This window comes from Mesoplodon bidens, assembly GCF_964165515.1.
Source record: "Mesoplodon bidens genome assembly, contig: HAP1_SCAFFOLD_69, whole genome shotgun sequence".
Classification (NCBI taxonomy): domain Eukaryota; kingdom Metazoa; phylum Chordata; class Mammalia; order Artiodactyla; family Ziphiidae; genus Mesoplodon; species Mesoplodon bidens.
In genome coordinates, this window is record NW_027671437.1 from 1,244,806 (window position 1) to 1,266,172 (window position 21,367).

A 21,367-nucleotide genomic window follows, 5' to 3' on the forward strand; every position below is an offset into this window, starting at 1 on the left:
AGGAATATATCTGACTCTAAGTATTTTAAAACATATGTATTCTCATGTCTCCATAAAGAAAGCATATGTATGTATAATGGCATGAACACAGCACTGAAATTCAGCTAAACCCCCTTATAAAAATAAGTTTCAAAAGCAAAATGCAAAAACCGCGAAAGAGAGAGAAATCTTAAAAATTACGTTCAGGGCCTGTGATCCAACCTGGATTGACCACCTTTACACCCACAGCTGGATGAGACATAAGACTGGACACTTGGGGCTGACAAGATTGCTGAGGTTGTGTGAGCAAAACAACGCCACTTAGAGCAATACTGTGTGCTACCCTTTCTAGTGGTCCCAACTCTCCCGGTTTAAGGGAATCTTCCTACAGTTAAAACATGCATGGGAAACCCAGTGGATGGTACACTGTGTAATTGGGAAAGTTTTCTAAAAGGTACCTCATTTTTCCTTTCGTCGTGCTCGGCTTCACCATTCCATCTGCATTACTATAAATCTCCCCACTTGGAGTGTCAGTGCCTTTACCCTCCTTTTATGCACAGTTTGCAAATTGTGCAGAGGATGAACAGGAAGAGGGGAAACAAATGAGAGTTTAGCTGTAGGTGTTTGGATGGGCACATATCACTCTACTTTCCCATCAGGAAGAAGCATTAACCAAAGGCTCAGCCTGAAGCCCTGGAAACGGACTAGGGCCTAAAGCCATCCTGCGGTATTGCAGCCAGCTCACAAATAGGCGGTTTGAAAAATGGATATCAGGGGCACAGCAATTCACAAACTTGCAGAGTGATAAAGGACAACTATCATCCAGAAATATATTGAGGTAAGGCCGTGAAGAGGATTTGAATGCAAGGCAGAATTGAAGGAAACAGATTTCAAGAGGTACATTGGAGTCATCTTTAAAGCACATGAAAAGCGACAGAACTCCAACAATGTTGCCCTTGGCAGGAAAGGGAGTATGTGTATTTTCTTGAATATATTCGGGAAAAAATGCATACGCCCTTTTTGGCCAAGCAAGCCATCAGGCATTGAAAATCCACACTACATAGAAGTGTCCCTTACCTCCAGTCAAAAGGGCCATCCACAAACAGTGTAAAAACCACAAATGCAGGACAGGCCATGGAGAAAAGGGAGCCTGGTTACACCGATGGACAGGATGTAAATTGCCAACAGCCTCTCTGGAGAACTGTATGTTGTTTTCTAAAACAGAGCTACAGAGCATAGCACACTTCCACTCATGGGCGTGTATTTTGAGAAAACTAAAAATCCGCAACACACAGCCAGCGCAAAGTTTAGGGCTGCTCTGTTTACAAAAACCTCGAATTCGGTACACTTTAAATATCCCAGGAAAGGAAAAAAAATGGATATAGATGTCATGGTACTTATATAGAATGGAATGTCACTCAGACATAAAATCAATGGCATAAGGCCAATAGCAGCATAATGAGTGGCTTTAGGTACGATAATGCTAAGTGAAATGAGCCACAAAGAAACAAAAACTTATTGTAATATATCACTTATAGAGGGAATGTAAACATGGCTACACATGAACTGAATTTCTAAAGAGAACAGAGTTACACATTTAGAAAACACACTTATGCCTCCTTAAGGGGAAAGGTGACGTGGGGTGATGTGTAAAAGAAGAGTTTGAAATTAGCACAGATACCATTCCATATACCAAATATGTAATAGACAAGACCTACTCCTTTCTCAATGAACTGGAACCAAAACACCCTATTCACTGAAGAGGAATTTATCTGACTGGTAACAATCTTGAAACCTATGTATTTATATGTCTCCATAATGGAATCAAGTGGATGTAGATTGGCATAAACACAGATCAATGGAACAGGACAGAAAGCCCAGAGAGAAACCTACATACCTATGGCTATCTCATCTATGACAAAGTAGCTAAGGATATACAATGGAGAAAAGACAGACTCTTCAGTAATTGGTGCTGGGAAAACTGGACCCCTACACATAAAAGAATGAAATTAGAACACTCCATAACACCATACACAAAAATAAACTCTAAATGGATTAGAGATCTAAATATAAGGCCAGACAGTATAAAACACTTAGAGGAAACCATAGGCAGAACACTCTATGACATAAATCACAGCAAGATCCTTTTTGACACACCTTCTAGAGAAATGGAAATAAAAACAGAAATCAACAAATGGGATCTAATGAAACTTAAAAACTTTTACACGGTACAGGAAAATATAAACAAGATGCAAAAACAACCCTCAGAATGGGAGAAAATATTTTCAAATGAAGCAATTGACAAAGGATTAATCTCCAAACTTTACAAGCACCTCATGTAGCTCAATATCACAAAAACAAACAACCCAATCCAAAAACGGCCAGAAGACCTAAATAGACATTTCTCCAAAGAAGATATACAGATTACCAAGAAACACATGAAAGGATGCTGAACATCACTAATCATTAGAGAAATGCAAATCATAACTATCGTGAGGTATCACCACACAGCAGTCAGAGTGGCAATCATCAAAAAAATCTACAAAACAATAAATGCTGGAGAGGCCTTTATTGGAGAAAAGGGAACACACTTGCACTGTGGGTGGGAATGTAAATTGATATGGGCACTAAGGAGAACAGTACGGAGGTTCCTCTAAATAACTAACAATAGAGGTACCATACGACACAACAATCCAACTACTGGGCATTTGCCTTGCGAAAACCATAATTCAAAAAGAGTTATGTACAAAAAAGTTCATTGCAGCTCTATTTACAATAGCTTGGACATGGAAGCAACCTAAGTGTCCATCGACAGATGAATGGATAAAGAAGATCTGGCACATATATACAATGGAATATTACTCAGCCATAAAAAGAAGCAAAACTGAGTTATTTGTACTGAGGTGGATGGACTTAGAATCTGTCCTACACAGTGAAGTAAGTCAGAAAGTGAAAAACAAATACTGTATGTTTACAGAGATATACGGAATCTAATGAAGAAGAAAAAAAAAGATTTTGAAGAACCTAGTGGCAGGACAGGATTAAGGACACAGACGTAGAGAAAGGACTTGAGGACACCGGAAGGGGGATGGGTAAGCTGAGACGAAGTGACAGAGTGGCATGGACATAAATACATTACCAAATGTAACACCGATAGCTACTGAGAATCAGCCACATAGACCAGGGAGATCAGCTCGGTGCTTTGTGACCACATAAAGGGGTGGGATATGGAATGTGGGAGGGAGAATGAAGAGGGAGGGGATCTGGTGATATTTGTATACGTATAGATGATTCACTTTGTTATACAGCAGAAACTAACACTCCATTGTAAAACAATTATACTCCAATAAACGTGTACAAGGAAAAAAAAAAAGAAAGCCCAGGGATAAACCTTCACACCTCTGGTCAACTAATCTATGACAAAGGAGGCAAGACTATACAATGGAGATAAGACAGTCTCTTCAATCATTGGTGCTGGGAAATATGGACAGCTACATGTAAAAGAATGAAATTAGAACACTCCCCAACACCATACATAAAAATATATTCAAAATGGATTAGAGACCTTAATGTAAGACCGGACAGTATAAAACTCTGAGAGGAAAACTTACGAAGGATACTCTGACGTAAATCACAGCAAGATCTTTTTTGATCCACCTCCTATAGTAATGAAATAAAAAAGAAAACTAAACAGATGGGACCTAATGAAATGTAAAAGCTTTTGCAAAGCAAAGGAAACTACAAACAAGACGAAAAGACAACCCTCAGAATGGCAGAACATATTTGCCAATGAATCAATGGACAAATGATTAATCTCCAATATATATAAACAGCTCATGCAGCTCAATATTAATAAAACAAACAACCCAATACAAAAATGGAAGAAGATCTAAATAGACATTTCTTCCAAGAAGACATAGAGATGGCCAGTACGCACATGAAAATCTGCTCAACATCACTAATTATTAGAGAAATGGAAATCGAAACTACAATGAGGTATCACGTCACACCTGTTAGAATGGGCATCATCAGAAAATCTACAAACAACAAATGCTGGAGAGGGTGTGGAGAAAAGGAACCGTCTTCCACTATTGCTGGGAATGTAAATCGATATAGTCTCTATGGAGAACAGTATGGAGGTTCCTTAAAAAAACTAAAAATAGAATTACCATATAATCCAGCAATCCCACTACTGGGCATATACCCAGAGAAAACCATAAATCAAAAAGACACATTCACCACAATGTTCATTGCAGCACTATTTACAATAGCCAGGTAATGAAAGCAACCTAAGTGCCCATAGAGAGATGAATGGATAAAGATGTGGTACATATATACAATGGAATATTACTCAGCCATACATCGGAATGAAATTGGGTCATTTGTAGAGACCTGGATGGATCTAGAGACTGTCATACAGAGTAAAGTAAGTCAGAAAGAGAAAAACAAATATTGTATGTTAATGCATATATGTGGAACCTAGAAAAATGGTACAGATGAACCGGTTTGCAGGGCAGAGATAGAGACACAGATGTAGAGAACAAACATATGGACACCAAGGGGGGAACGCCATGTGAGGGTGGTGGTGGGATGAATTGGGAGACTGGGATTCACATGTGCACACATAAGTATAAAATAGATATCCAGTAAGAACCTGCTGTATAAAAGAAATAAATAAATTTTAAAAAAATTAAAAATAAATAACATTTAATAAAATAAACCAAAAAAAACGTTTTTCCCTTCACATAGACGCCTTTATATTAATGCATTATTTCCATGTTTATATCTCCAAATTTAAAAAAAAAGAGGAATAAATAAAATCTACCTTGAACCAAAAAGATAAAAAGAAAAAAAAAAAAAAACAGAACCCACCAGTTATACAGAGGAAAATCGTATCAGGGCACTTGCTCCAGTTGTAAAAAATTCTTAAGTTGGTCAGAGGTGGGAAATCGTCTCCCATGCAGTGAGCAGCGCTCCCCCCCCCACAAGGAACATTCTCATTGCAAAGCTGGGGGACTGTGTCGAGGCGTCTGTGAGTAAATGTGAGCTGAGCCCCAGTCCTGCTGCAGCTGAACTCTTCCCACCCTATCCAGGTAAAACAGCTGAATATGTACAAGAACTTGCAAGCCTAGAGGAAGGGCTGTGGAGCCACACCAGCGACAGCACGCAGGCCGACTTGGTGCCTGCTGGCCAGCCAGGATGGTCCTGGCCCCAGATGCTCTTCTGGAAGCTTTCCATTTCCCTACCTGAGATACCCCTCCTGCCACGGCCCCCACTGCTTTTTTACTTCCTCACCTCTGCCTGGGGAGAAATTCCAGCGGCAGGTATGGGTGACACATCCTCTTCTTTAGCAGGTGGCAGCCTGGCAACTCCTGCAGAAAGTCCAGCAGAGCCCCACTCACACTGGGCCACCCACATAGCCATGGCCCCTCACTCCCTCCCACCACCCCAGCCCCGACACTGCTGACGGGGCAGAGAATATGGCGTCAGGCACAGCTACAGGGGCTCTTGCTGACTGGAGAGGAGTTTATATTGACCTTAACCCAGGCACACCTGGGGAGGGCTGGCAGGCAGTGTCAGGCTGCCCAAATCAGCCAATCCTCACCCCTCAGGGGATCACAGTTGCAGAAAATGAACCTTGCTAAACAGGCCACAGCCAAGGAACAGGTGTGGGCTCTTGAGAGTCAGGATAGACAAGGGGCTTCAGCTGCGGCTTTTTTTCTCATCATTTTATCTGGTCCATGAGTGGAGAACAACTTCAAGAAGACCCTATACTAATGAGAGGAACCCAGGAGTCAGGGAGAGGAGTGATGGTGGGTGGAGACAGAGGCCTGGTGCCCTGGCTGCAGTGGAAGTGTCTGGAAGACCAGGCCGAGAGAGGCTGCACAGAGTGATAGCCAGGGTCACAGACCTGTCAGGGCTGCTGTTTGTTAGTTCAAGTCCTGCTCTGAGGCGTTCTGTGTCAGCTGTGAGCGACAGGTGAGATGGGGGTTCTCTGCAAGGTGGGCTATGTGCACAGTTCTTGTGTGTCCAGCCCTGCTTGGGTACCTGCCCAGGGGAGCTCCGTATCCTGGGAAGGGCCTGGATATGAGAGCCCAATGGGCTGCTGGGTAACTGCACAGGTGAGCTCCATACCCTGGGAGGGACATGACCACGAGGTCCGTGTGGGCTGAGGGGTGGGGGGTGCAGCCCAGGTGAGCTCCATATCCTGGGATTGGCCTGACCACGAGAGTCCCATTGGCTGCTGGAGACCTGGTAAAGGATATCAGGACAGTCAGTGAAGCCACCGAGGATATACATCCAGTAGCTCCTATTTCCTACACCCTGCTGGTCATTCTACCATCCACCAGGCCATGGCATTCTGTATTAGACTTCAATGATGCCTTCTTCTGTATTCCATTCATCTCAGAGTCACAAGGATTTTTGGCTTGTGAGTGGCAGGACACAACATGCAACCAAAGCAATAATGCTGGGCCATCCTTCCCCAATGGTTCAAAAATACCCACACCATCATTGGGGAAATGTCCTCTAAAGACCTAAAAGTTCTACCTCTGTAAAAGGGAACCCTCCTTCAATATGCAGAGGACATTCTGATCACCAGGCCTACTAAAGACGCCTCTGAACTACCTAGTCAAGAAAGGATAGAAGGTGTCCAAGAAAAAGGCTCAAATATCCCAGGCTAAGGTGACATGCCTGGGCTTCATTGCCACAGATATTCGGAGAAACACATCCCAGGATAGGGAAGAAGCCATTTGCAGCCTTACTTCTTCTAAAACTAGAAGACAGCTTAGGGGTTCCTGGGGAGGCCAAGGTTTTCTGCATCTGGATCCCTAACTACAGTCTAATAGCTGGGCCTCTACATGAAACACTGACACGAAAAGATGATGATCCTTTTGAATAGAATCCAGAAGCAGCCTTTCAAGAATGGAAAGAGCAGTCAATTCAGACCCTTGCCAAGGATCTCCCTAATTTAGCTAAACCCTTGGACCTTTACATACCCAGTCATAGGTTAATCGCCCTTGGAGCCTTAGTGCAAAAACTGGGACCACTTGAAATGGAGCAACAAAAGAATGCCCTTCAGGTATGATAAACTATGGTCACCGAGGGCTTTGCCCACCGACTCATCAGGCCAGGATACTGGGGTATCTAAAAAGCTGAATCAGAAGCCCACAAGGCCAGCTCCCTCCTAAGGGAAAAGGACCCCAAGTGGTGATCCTAACCACCCATCATGCCCTGAAGTTGCAGGGGTCGCTCTGTGGACACACTGACCTCGAGTGAGGAGACCCTCCAACTCCAACCTCCAGAGAGACAAACGGGGGCAACAGGCCCCCAAAATGACTCGTGTGACCATCACTTGACCTGGAGTTTCTCTCAGAAAACAACAAGACTGTGCCCCGAAAGAGCAGACTACTGCTTGCAGGACTTACTGCACCCAGAGGGGAGCTAATAAGCTTGGCGGGGGAAACATATATCATGCTTTCACCATAGAAAGCCCTACAGACACCGCGGTGATGATGGCCAATATGACCGGCTGGACTGCTGGATACTTCTAAAGGCCGTTGACTCAGTGGACGTCATGGTCCTGGATCACCACTGACCCTGGACTGTCTGGGAGTTGTGCGGGCAGGGCTCTGACACATGGTGCTGTTTGTACATTAATTCAGGGACCTAATTAAAGAAAGCACAGACTAGTGGTCAGAGCATCTAGGCTGGCAAAAATCGTCAGCCTAAGGTCGCCGAACAAATGTGGGGTGGGGTGAAACCTGCCACCGCAGCATCTCTGCGCATCTCTTTCCTGGACCCTTAAAGGTCATTAGAATCTATAACACTTCCAATGCTGGTGCTCAGGCGGACGAGAAGTGAGGCCGGAGGCCTTGGGACAATCAACCTCACCTGGAGGCTGGTGGGGAGACGTTTTGACCCTCCCCCCATGTATCAGGGCTCCCACCACAGCATGAAGCAGTTACAAAAGAGGGGTCTGCACCCTCAACACCCCAAGAATGAGGAACGGAACAAAAAGCCGAGGAGGTGTTCATCTCCGGCAACGTTCATTAAAAACTCCTGGGAGATAAAAAGAGAATCTGGGCAATAAAATAAAGTCTAACCTGTTTTTCCTTTGTGCTTTGTCTAATTTCACGTGCTCCTAGGGTTCCGCATGCAGAGGTCCCACACCCGGCACTTCAGACCCGACTTCCTAGTGCAGAATGGCTGGGTCGACACCTCAGCTAGCGGGGTCCCATGCAGACTCCGCGGCATAGAGCCTGAGCTGCAGCCAACCCAGCCCTCGAGAGCTCCATCCCCTCCCTCCCACTGACGCTGCCGGGATCCCTACACAGCAGCCCAGCCCACAGCCCGTGGGGGAGTGCACGCTCTCACCTCTCCTTTCTGTTTTCAAAATAATGTTTCCTTTGCTTCTGAACCAAACTCAGTCTTGATCTGTTGGCTCCAATGACACTGGGCACGGGGACTCCTGTTGGGGTCCACTCTGGAGGATCAGTAACAGAAATTGAGAACATTGTAACTTCAATGAACAGATGTGTGAGCCAAACTGTAGTTAACATAGAGCAGTGTATAACGCTCGGGTAAAATAAGATGTTTCTAAGACTTACATTTGATATTTCCATCACTTTCCTATAAGCAAGTTCAGTGAAGACGTTTGTCTTATTTGTCAGGTCAACATTAGAGAAATGAAGGGATTTATTTCCATGGATGTACATCGAATACTCTTGGCTGAAGCTTCAATCGTGTTTTCAATGCTTTTCCATTGAAAATGATACCTCTCTTTCAGCTCCCCCATTTCTGAGAAGTATAAAATCTTATAATTTATTATTACCAAAGGGGAAAGGTAGGAGAAGGGATAAATTAACAGTTTGGGATTAACACATACACACTGCTATGTATAAAATAGATCATCAACAAGGAACTACTGTATAGCACAGGGAACTACACTGAATATTTTGCAATAACCTATAAGGGGAAATAATCTGAAAAAGAATAGATATTTTTATTGACATCATCTATCAATGACAGATAAAATGTAACCTAAGCAAGGCCAATGGTGAGCGCTTCTGACCCTGAAGATTTCAATCATCTAAAGTTTGGGCTCTGCCTATTTCCCAAGGCCCTTAATGGACATGTGTGTAGCCGTAGCTTAAAAATTCCCCAGTTTGGGGTTCGGGGAGGCACTGATTTGGAAAAATCCCTGGTGTTCTCCTTACATGCACGGGACCCTTCCTACAGCTAAAACATGCCTGTCACACCTAGAGGATGGTACACCATTTGATCGGAAAGAGTTTGGAAATTGCACCTCATCTCCTCATAGCCTGGTGCTTGGGTTCACCCCTCCAGCATCTTTCCTAACAACCTCCTCACTTGGGCATATCAGCACCGTCAACATCCTGTTGCACACAGTTTGGAATTTGTCCAGAGGATGAAGCGGAAGGATGAGAAAAATTTAGAGACAAGTCTTAGGTATTCGGACAGGCACATGCCACTCTAATTTCCAATCCGGAAGACAAATTCATCAAAGGCTAGAATTGCCCACGGAAACAGAATAGGGCTAGAGGAAATCCCGCTGTTTTGTGTCCAGTTTCCATAAACACAAGTTGAATAATGGAACTCAGGGTCACTAAAATTCATGAAACTGCAGAGTTGAAAATATCTATCGTCGAAAAATGTCTTGAGGTAAGTCACAGAAAAGGACTTGTAAGCAAGGGAGAGTGGCAGGAAACATATTTGAACAGGTAGAAAGGACTCCCCGTTAAAGTACAAGAAAAGGGTCTGAACATCACCAATGATGCTGTTGGCCAAAAAGGGCGTATGCATTTTTTCTGAATATATTCAAGTAAAGGCCATACACACTTTTTATCCAACCAAACAGGTGGACACTGGAAATCAATACTACAAAATGTATCACTTCACATCAGTCAGAAGGGCCATCCACGTAAAGTGTAAACACCAGAAATGCAGGACAGGGCGAGGAGAAAAGGGAGCCCTGTGAGGCTGATAGTGGAAATGCAATTTGCCAACAGCCACTCTGGAGAAGAGTATTGTGTTTGCTAAAACATCTACAAAATGAGCTACAGAGCATAGGGCACTTGCACTCATGGGCGTATACCTTGGGAAAAACAAAAATCGACAGAAAACAGGCACCCCAACGTTTACCACCTCTCTGTTAAAAAGGGCCTCAACTTGGATATAACCTAAATGTCCCTGGAAGGATAAAATGGATAAAAGAGATGGGGTACTTATGTAGAGTGGAATATTACTCATCCAGAAATCAATGAAATAAGGCCAGTTGGAACAACTCTGGAGGAGTTACATACGATCATTCTAAGTGACATATGTCAGAAAGAAAAAGACACATATCATAAGATGTCACTTAAAGGTGGAATCAAAAATGGCTACACATGAAATAAATTACAATACAGAAACATAGTCAAATATGTAGAAAATAGACATAAGGCTGCTAAATGGGAAAGGTGGGGAATGGTGAGGTATTATCCAGGAGGTTGAAATTAGCAAAGATACCATTCCAAGTACCAAATTGAATAACTGACAAGGCCTACATGGTACCTCAAAGAACTGCACTCAGCCCACTCAAGTCACTGGAAAATAATACATATGACTGCTAAGCATCTGAAAAGGAATTTATTGTTGTCTCACAGTACATGAATCAAGTGGATGTACAGGAACAAAAAACAGGGCTTTGAAAATCAGCTGTAACCAATATAAAAATAAATTTAAAAATATTTATAAAAAAAGTGAGACAGACAAAAATTCTTACAACTTTTGTTGAAGGTCTACGATGTAACATGAATTGGACACATGTAGACCCACAGCAGGATGATATATAAGGCTGGAAGCTATGCACACTAAGAGATGTTAGAGAGGTTTGGTGAGAAAATGCAGACCTTTTAAAGTAATACTGCCTGGTACCCATTCCATGGGTCCCAAATCTGCAGGTTCAAGGGAATCTTCTGACAGTGAAAACATGCCTGGGAAACCGAGATGAATGTACACCATGTGCTCAGGAAAAGGTGTCTACAATGCACCTCATTTTTGATCTCCTGGTGCTGAGGTTCGCCATTCCAGCCACATTACTAACAATCTCCCCACTTGGAGAATCAGCACCTTTAACCTCCTGTTTTACACAGTTTTCAATTTGTGCAGAGGATAAATGGGAAGAGGGGGAACCAATGAGAGGTTAGCTGTAGGAGTTTTGACAGGCACATGCCACTCCATTTTCCCATTAGGAAGAAGAATTAACCAAAGGCTCAGCCTGCCTCCCCAGAACCGGAATAGGGCCGGAAGCAATCCAATGGTTTGGCATACAGCACACAAAAAAAGCGAGTTGCAAAATGCAGCTCAGGAGCAGACAATTCTAAGACCTGCAAAGATATAAATGATAACCAACGTCCAAAAATATATTCAGGTAAGGCAACGAAGAGGATCTGAATGAGAGGCAGAATTGCAGGAAACAGATTTCAAAAGGTAGATTCTACTCACATTTAAATCATATGAAAAGCAGCAGAATTTCTAAAATGATGCAGTTGGGCAAAAGGGTGTATGTGTTTTTTTCGTGAATATATTCAGGAAAAAAACACAGACAGAGTTTTTGGCCAACCAAGCAAGAGGGAAATGCATATCTGCACAACAAAGAAGTCTCAATTTCCACTGCTCAGAAAGGCATTCCAAAAAATGTGTACAAACCAGAAATGCAGGAGAGGCCATGGGAAACAGGGAGCCAAGTCACGCTGATGGGTGGGGTATAAATATCCAAGAGCCACTCTGAAGAAGTGTATGCTGTTTCCTAAAACATCTAAAATACAAAGCCCCCAAGCAAAGGGGACTTCAACTCATGGGCATATAACTTGGGAAGACTAAATATCAATAAGACACAGGCACCCCAAAGTTTAGGGCTGCTCTGCATACAAGAACCTCAACTTTGGTACACCTAAAATATCCCAGGAAAAACAGAAATGCATAAAGAACTTGTGGTATTTTGTACAACAGAATATCACTCAGACGTGAAATCAATGTATATAAGGCCAGTAGCAGCATAATGAGTGGATTTAAGTATGATGATTCTAAGGGAAATTAGTCACACAGAAGAAGAATCTTATCATAAGATATCACTTATAGAGGAAATGTCAATATCACAACACATGAACTGAATTAGGAAAGAGAAGAGAGTCTCACATTTAGAAAAAAAATCTTATGCCTGCTTCAGGAGAAATGAGAGGTGGGGTGATGCATAAAACCAGAGTTTGATATTAACACAGGTACCATTCCATAAACCAAATACAGAATAGACAAGACCTACAACTTCCTCAGTGAACGGGACTCAACACCCCTATTTCCCGCATAGTTATATATCTGACTAGTAAGAATCTTAAAACCTATGTATTAATATGTCTTCGTAAGGGAACCAATTGTGTCTAGACCGGCATAAACAAGTCAGTGATAATCAGCTCAACCCCATTATAAACATGAATTTCAAAAACAAAACCAAAAAACAGCGAAATTCTTACGCAATTCCTTCAAAGGTTCTGATGAAACCTGGAATGATCCTATCTGCAAAGACAGCTGGATGAGACATAAGGCTGGAGACTTGGGACTGAGAGGACTGGTGAGATTGGGAGAGAAAATGCAGACCCTTAAAGTAGTAATGCATGCAACCATTCCATGGGTCCCAAATCTCCAGGTAGAAGGGAATATCACTACAGTTATAACATGTATTGGAAACCTAGAGAATGGACAACCTGTCATGGCAAAAGGTTTGTAAAACTCTCCTAATTTTTCTTGTCCTTGTATTCCAGTTTGGTATTCCAACTGCTTTACTATCAATCTCGCAACTTAGGAGAGTCAGCCCCTATAACCTCCTGGTTCACACAGTTTGCTAATTGTGCAGAGGATGAAAGGGAAGAGGGAGAACCTATCAGAGAGTAGATGTAGGCATTTGGACGGGCACATGTCACTCTAATTTCCCGTCAGGAAGAAGAAATAACCAAAGCCTCAACCACCCACAGGGAACCAATATAGCCACCCCTGGAACCAGTATAGGTCCTGAAGCAAAATTGTGGATTTGCAGCCAGCTCTCAAAAATGGGATTTGAAAATTGGGACTCAGGGGCACAGCAATTCACCAACCTGCAGAGTTATAAAGGACTAATCTCTTCCAAAATCTGTTGAGGGAAGGTAAAGAAGGGGACTTGAAAATGAGGCAGAATTGCACAAAACATATTTCAAGAGGTAAATTGGAATCGCCTTTAAAGTACAGGAAAAGCATCACAACTTGGACAGTGATGCCCTTGGCCAAAAAGGGCGTATGCCTTTTCTCCTGAATATATTCAGGAGAAAACGCATACGCCCTTTCTGGCCAATTAAGCAAGGTACACAATGCAAATCCACACTACAAAGAATTGTCACTTCCCACCGGTCAAAAGGGACATCCGAATATCTGTAAAAACCAGAAAGGCAAGAGAGAGTTGACAAGGGCATGAAGCAATGTGATCCCAATGGTTATGGAGGAATGTGATGAGAAGCGCATGGAGCATTGTGATGACAAGATTATGTAGCATTTTGCTGACAAAGGCAAGGAACATTGTGATGACAAGGTTCATGGAGCACTGTGATGACAAGCGTCACGGAGCATTGTGATTACAGGGATCATGGAGCATTGGGATGACAAGGGCATGGATCACTGTGATGACAAGGGTCATGGAGCATTTTGATGACAAGAGTCCCAGATCGTTGTGTTGTCAGGGTTCATGGAGCGTTGTGATGACAGTGGTCATGGAGCATTGTGATGACAGGAGTCATGGAGCATTGTGATGAGAAGGTGATGGAGCATTGGGCTGAAAATGCTCATGGAGTACTGTGATGAAAGGGGTCATGGAGCATTGTGATGACAAGGTACTGGAGCATTGTGATGAGAAGACCATGGAGCCTTGTGATGACAAGTCTCATGGAGCATTCTGATGAAAAGGGGCATGGAGCATTGTGATTACAGGAGTCTTGGAGCATTGTGATGACAAGGACATGAAGCATTAGGATGAGAAGGCCATGGAGCGTTCTGATGACATGCATCATGGAGCTTTGTGATGACAAGGGCATGGAGCATTGTGATTACAGGGTACTTGGAGCACTGTGATGAAAAGGGTATGGATCATTGTCATGAAAAAGGCATGGAGCCTTGTCATGACGGGGTTCAAGGAGCATACTGATGGCAAGTGTCTGGGAGCATTGTGATGACAAGGGTATTGAGAATTGTGATGACAAAGGTCATGGAGCATTGTGATGAGAAGACAATGGATAATTGTTATGACAAGTGTCATGGGGCGTTGTGATGATAAGTGTTATGGAACATTGTGATCACAAGGATTTGGAGCATTGTGATGGCAGATGTCATGGAGCATTTTGATTTCATTGTGATGACAATAGCCTGAACCATTATGATGTTGCACATGGTGCATTGTGATGACAGGGTTCATGGAGCATTGAGATGAAAAGGGGCATGGAGTATTGTTATTACAGGAGTCTTGGAGCATTGTGATGACATGGGCATGGAGCATCATGAATGAGAAGGCCATGGAGCATTCTGATGACATGCGTCATGGAGCTTTGTGATGACAAGGGCATGTAGCATTGTGATTACAGGGTTCTTGGAGCATTGTGATGACAAGGGTAATTGAGCCTTGTGATGACAAGGCTGTGGAACATTGTGATGGCAGTGGTCATGAAGCATTGTTATGACAGGGGTAATGGAGCATTGTGATGAGAAGGGCATGGAGCATTGGTCTGAAATGTTTCATGGATTATTGTGATGAGAGTGGGCATGGAGCATTGTGATGACAAGGGCACTGAACACTGTGATACATGGGTCATGGTGGATTGTAATGACAAGGGCATGGAGCATTGTGATGAGAAGGGCATCGGGCATTGTGATGACAAGCATCATGGGGCTTTGTGATGACAAGGACATGGAACAATGTGATGAGAGGGTTCATGGAGCATTGTGATGAAAAAGACTTGGAGCATTTTGATGACAGGGGCATGGAGGATTGGTCTGATAAATTTCATGGATAATTGTGTTGAGAGTGGGCATGGCACATTGTGATGACAAGGGCATGGAGCATTGGGAAGACAAGGTCATGGAATATTGTGAAGACAGGTGTCTGGGAGCATTGTGATGACATATTTCATGGACCATTGTGATGACAATGGCATGGAGCATTGTGATGCCAAGTGTTATGGAGGATTGTGATGACAAAGGTAATGGAACATTGTGATGACAAGGGCTTGGAGCATTGTGATGACAAGGGCATGGAGCATTGTGATGACAACGGTCATTGAGAATTTTGATGAAAAGGTCGTGAAGCATTGTGATGACAAAGGCATGGAGCTTGCTATGACAGGGGTCATGGGACATTGCAATGACAAGTGCATGGAGAATTGTGATGACAAGAGCATGTAACATTGTGATGAGAACTGTCGTGGAGCATTGTGATGACAAGGAAGTGGAGAATTGTGATAACAAGGGACATGGAGTATTGAGATGATCAGGGCATGGAGCATTGTGATGGCAAGACCGTGGAGCACTGTGATGAGAAGACCATGGATAATTGTGATGACGAGCATCATGGAGCACTGTAATGACAAGGGACATGGAGCATTGTGATGACAGGTGTCACGGAGCATTCTGATGACAACCTTGTGGAGTATTGTGATGACAATGGCATGGAGCATTGTGATGAAAAGGGCATGGATCATTGTTATGAAAAAGGCATGGAGACATGTCATGACAGGTTTCAAGGAGCATACTGACGAAAAGTGTCAGGGAGCATTGTGATGACAAGTGTATTGAGAAATGTGATGACAAAGGTCATGGAGCATTGTGATGAGAAGTCCATGGATAATTGTGATGACCAGCGGCATGGGGCGTTGTGATGGCAAGTGTTATGGAACATTGTGATCACAAGGGTTTGGAGCATTGTGAAGACAGAGGTCATGGAGAATTTTGATTTCATTGTGATGACAATAGCATGAAGCATTATGATAGTGGGCATGGTGCATTGTGATGACAGGGTTCATGGAGCAATGAGATGAAAAGGGGCATGGAGCATGGTGATTACAGGGGTCTTGGAGCATTGTGGTGACAAGGGTCATGGAACCTTGTGATGACAAGGCCGTGGAACATGGTGATGGAAGGGACCATGGAGCATTGTTATGACAGGGGTAATGGAGCATTGTGATGAAAAGGCCATGGAGCATTGGGCTGAAAATATTCATGGAGTATTGTGATGACAGGGGTCATGGAGCATTGTGATGACAATGGAATGGAGCACTGTGATGACAAGTTCCTTGAGCATTGTGATGAGAAGACCATGGAGCCTTATAATGAAATGTCTCATGGAGCATTCTGATGAAAAGGGGCATGGAGCTTTGTGATTACAGTGGTCTTGGAGCATTGTGATGACAAGGGCATGGAGCATTGTGATGAGAAGGCAATGGAGCATTCTGACAGGCGTCATGGAGCTTTGTGATGACCAGGGCATGGAGCATTGTGATTACAGGGGTCTTGGAGCATTGTGATGAAAAGAGCATGGATCATTCTTATGAAAAATACATGGAGCCTTGTCATGACAGGTTTCAAGGAGCATACAGACAACAAGTGTCAGGGAGCATTTTGATGACCAGTGTATTGAGCACTGTGATGACAAAGGTCATGGAGCATTGTGACGATAAGGACATGGAGTATTGTGATGACAAGCACATGGAGCTTGCTATGACAGGGGTCATGGAGCAATGCGATGACAAGTGCATTGAGAATTGTGATGACAAAGCATGTAACACTTTGATGAGAAGTGTCATGGATCATAGTGATGCCAGGAACGTGGAGAATTGTGATGACAGGGACATGGAGCAGTGTGATGACCAGGGCATGGCGCATTGTGATGAAAGACCGTGGAGCATTGTGATGAGAAGACCATGGATAATTTTGATGACAAGCCTCATGGAGCACTGTAATGACAAGGGGTGTGGAGCATTGTGATGACAGGGGTAATGGAGCATTGTTATGACAGGGGTCATGGAGCATTGTGATGAGAAGTGCATGGAGCATTGGTCTGAAATATTTCATGGATTATTGTGATGAGAGTGGGCATGGAGCATTGTGATGACAAGGGCACGGAACATAGTGATACATGGTTCATGGAGGATTGTAATGACAACGGCATGGAGCACTGTGATGAGAAGGCCATGGAGCATTCTGATGACATGCGTCATGGAGCTTTGTGATGACAAGGGCATGGAGCATTGTGATTACAGGGTTCTTGGAGCTTTGTGATGACAAGGGTCATGGAGCCTTGTGATGACAAGGCCGTGGAACGTTGTGATGACATGGGTCATGGAGCATTGTGATGACAAGGGCAGCAGCATTGGTCTGAAAATTTTCATGGATTATTGTGATGAGAGTTGGCATTGAGCATTGTGATGACAAGGGCACGGAACACAGTGATACATGTGTCATTGAGGATTGTAATGACAAGGGCATGGAGCATTGTGATGAAAAGGGCATCGAGTAGTGTGATGACAAGTGTCATGGAGCTTTTTGATGACAATTGCATGGATCAATGCGATGAGAGGGTCCATGGAGCATTGTGATGGCAATGGCATGGAGCATTGTGATGCCAAGGGTCATGGAGATTTGTGATGACAAAGGTCATGGAGCATTTTGATGACAAGGGTGTGGTGCATTGTGATGAGAAGGGCAGGGAGCATTGTGATGACAGGGTCATGGAGCAATTTGATGAAAAGGCTCATGGAACATTTTGATGACAATGGTTATGGAACATTGTGATGTCAGGGGTCATGGAGCATTTTGATGAAAACGGTCATGGAGCATTTTGATGACAGGGGTTATGGAGCACTGTGATGTCAGGGGTCATCGAACATTGTGATGATAAGTGATGTAGCATTGTGATGACAGGAGTCATGGAACACTGTGATGACAGCGGTGAGGGAGTACTGTGATGAATAGTGATGTAACATTGTGATATCAGTGGTGAGAGAGCATTTTGATGAGAAGTGCATGGAGCATTGTGATGACAAGGTATAAGGAGCATTGTGATGACAAGATTGTGGAGCACTGTGATGACAAGCGCATGGCACATTGTGATGACAAGGGTCATGGAGCATTGTGCTGACAAGCCCATGGAGCATTGTGATGACAAGGGTCATGGAGCATTGTGTTGAGAAAGGCATAGAGCATTGTGATGACATGGGTCAAAGAGCATTGTGATGAAAACTTCATGGAGCACTGCGGTTAAAAAGTCATAGAGACTGTTGATGACGAAGGCATGGACCATTGTGATGACAAAGGTCATGAAGCATTGTGATGACTGGAGTCACGGAGCATTGTGATGAAACGGTCATGGAGCATTGTGATGACAAGGGCATGGAGCATTGGCCTAATAAGTTTCATGGATTATTGCGATGACAGTTGGAATGGTGCACTGTGGTGGCAAGGGAATGGAGAATTGTGATGACAAGGTCATGCAGTATTATGAAGACAGGTGCCAGGGAGCATTGTGATGACTTATGTAATGGCCCATTGTGATGACAGTGGCATGGAGCATTGTGATGCCAAGTGTCATGGAGGATTATGATGACAAAGATAATGGAGCACTGTGATGACAATGGCTTGGAGTATTGTGATGACAAGGGTCAGGGAGCATTGTGCCAACAAGTACATGGAGAATTGTGATGACAAGGGTCATGGAGCATTCTGATGACAATCTTGTGGAGTATTTTGATGACAATGGCATGGAGCATTGTGATGAAAATGGCATGGGACATTGTGATGGAAAAGGCATGGAGCCTTTTTGTGACAGGGTTCAAGGAGCATTCTGACGGGGAGCATTGTGATGACAAGTGTATTGAGCATTGTGATGACAAAGGTCATGGAGCATTGTGACAATAAGGGCATGGAGTATTGAGATGACAGGCGTCATGGAGAGTTGTGATGACAAGTGTTATGGAACATTGTGATCACAAGAGTTTGGAGCATTGTGATGACAGAGGTCATGGATCATTTTGATTTCAAGGAGCATGGAGCATTGTGATGACAAGGGCATGAAGCAATGTGATCCCAAGTTCCATGGAGGATCGTGATGACAATGGTAATGGAGTATGGTGATGACAAGTGCATGGAGTATTGTGATGACAAGGACGTGGAGAATTGTGAGGACAAGGGACATTGAGCTGCGAGATGACCAGGGCATGGAGCATTCTGATGGCAAAACCGTGGAGCATTGTGATGAGAAGACCTTGAGTAATTGTGATGACGAGCATCATGGAGCACTGTAATGAAAAGGGGCATGAAGCACTGTGATGACTGGTGTCAGGGAGCATTGAGATGACAGGTGTCATGGAGCATTGTGATAACAAGAGCATGTAATGTTGTGATGAGAAGTGTCATGTAGCATCGTGATGACAAGGACGAGGAGAATTGTGATGATAAGGGACATGGAGCATTGTGATAACTAGGACATGGTGCAATGTGATGACAGGGGTCATGGAGCATTATTATGACAAGGGCCATGGTGCATTCTCACATAAGATATCACTTATGAAGGGAATGTAAACATGGCTACATATGAAATGAATTAGGAAACAGAACAGAGTCTCAGATTTAGAAAACACTCTTATGATTGCTTAAGGGGAAAGAGAGGTGGGGAGATGCACAAAACCAGAGTTTGATATTAGCACAGGTACCGTTCAATAATCCAAATACAGAATAGACAAGAACTACTCCTTCTGTAGTGAACGGGACTCAAAAACCCTATTTCCAGCAGAGGAATATATCTGACTAGTAAGAATCTTAAAATCAGTGTATTTATATGTCTCTGTAAGGGAATCAATTTTGTCTAGACTGGCAAAAACAAGTCAGGGATAATCAGCTCAACCCCATTATAAAACTGAATTTGAAAAACAAAACAAAATAAAAAAAACAGCGATATTCTTACACAATTCCTTCAAGGGCTCTGATGCAACCTGGAATGACAGTATCTACAACAACAGCTGGAAGAGACATAAGGCTGGACACATGGGACTGAGGGGATGGGAGAGATTGGTGGCGAAAATGCAGTCCCTTTAAAGCCATAATGCGTGCCACCCATTCGATGGGTGCCAACTCTCCAGGTTGAAGGTAATATTACTACAGCTATAAAATGTACGGAAAACCTAGAGAGTGGACACACTGTGAATACGAAAGTTTTCTAAAACTCAAAGAACAGTCCCTACCCTGGTGCTCCGGTTTGACTTTCAAAATGCTTAACTATCAATCTCCCAACTTGGAGAGACAGACCCTTTAACCTCCTCGTTCCCACTGGTTGCAAATTGGGCTGAGGATGAAAGGGAAGAGGAAGGACCAATGAGAGAGTAGCCATTAGGCATTTGGACGGGCACATGTCACTCTAATTTCCCGGTAGGAAGAAGAATTACCCAAAGTCTCAGCCACCCACCGGGAACCAGTATAGTTCCTGAACCAAAATGTTGGACGTGCGTTCAGCTCACAAAAAAACGAGTTGAAAAATTGAGTTCATGGGGAACAGCAATTCAAAAACTGGCAAATTAATAAAGGACAACTATCATCCAAAAATCTGTTGAGGGAAGGCAACGAGGCCAACTTGAAAGTGAGGCAGAATAGCAGGAAACAAATTTCAAGAGGTATGTAGGAATTGCCTGTAAAGCACAGGAAGAGGGGCACAACTTCGACAAAGATGCACTTGCCCAAAAAGGGCGTATGCGTTTTCTCCTGAATATATTCAGGAGAAAACGTATACGCCCTTTTTGGCCAAGCAAGCAAGAGGGCAATGCAAATCTGCACTACAAAGAACTACTTCTTCCCACCGGTCAAAAGGGACATCTACAAAATGTATAAAAACCAGAGGGCACGACAGGCCCTGGAGAACAGGAGCCTTGTTATGCTGATGGGCGGGATGTAAATTGCCAACTGCATCACTGGAGGAGTGCATTGTGTTCCCTAAAACAAGTAAACAACACAGCTACAGAGCCAAGGGCATTTCCAGTCTAGGGAATATACCTTGGGAAACCTGAAAATCAATATGGCATAGCCACCCCCGAATTAAGGGCTGCACTGCTTACAAGAACCTCAACTTCGGTACACCTTAAATATCCCAGGAAATATAAAAATGGTTCAAAAAATTGTGCTACTTACGTACGATGGAATATCCCTCAGCCATGAAATCAAAGTCATAAGACCAGTAGCAGCAAAGTGAGTGGATTCAGGTACGATGATTCTAAGTGAAATAAGTCACACAGAAAAAGAAACTTATCATAAGATATCACTTATGAAGAACCTG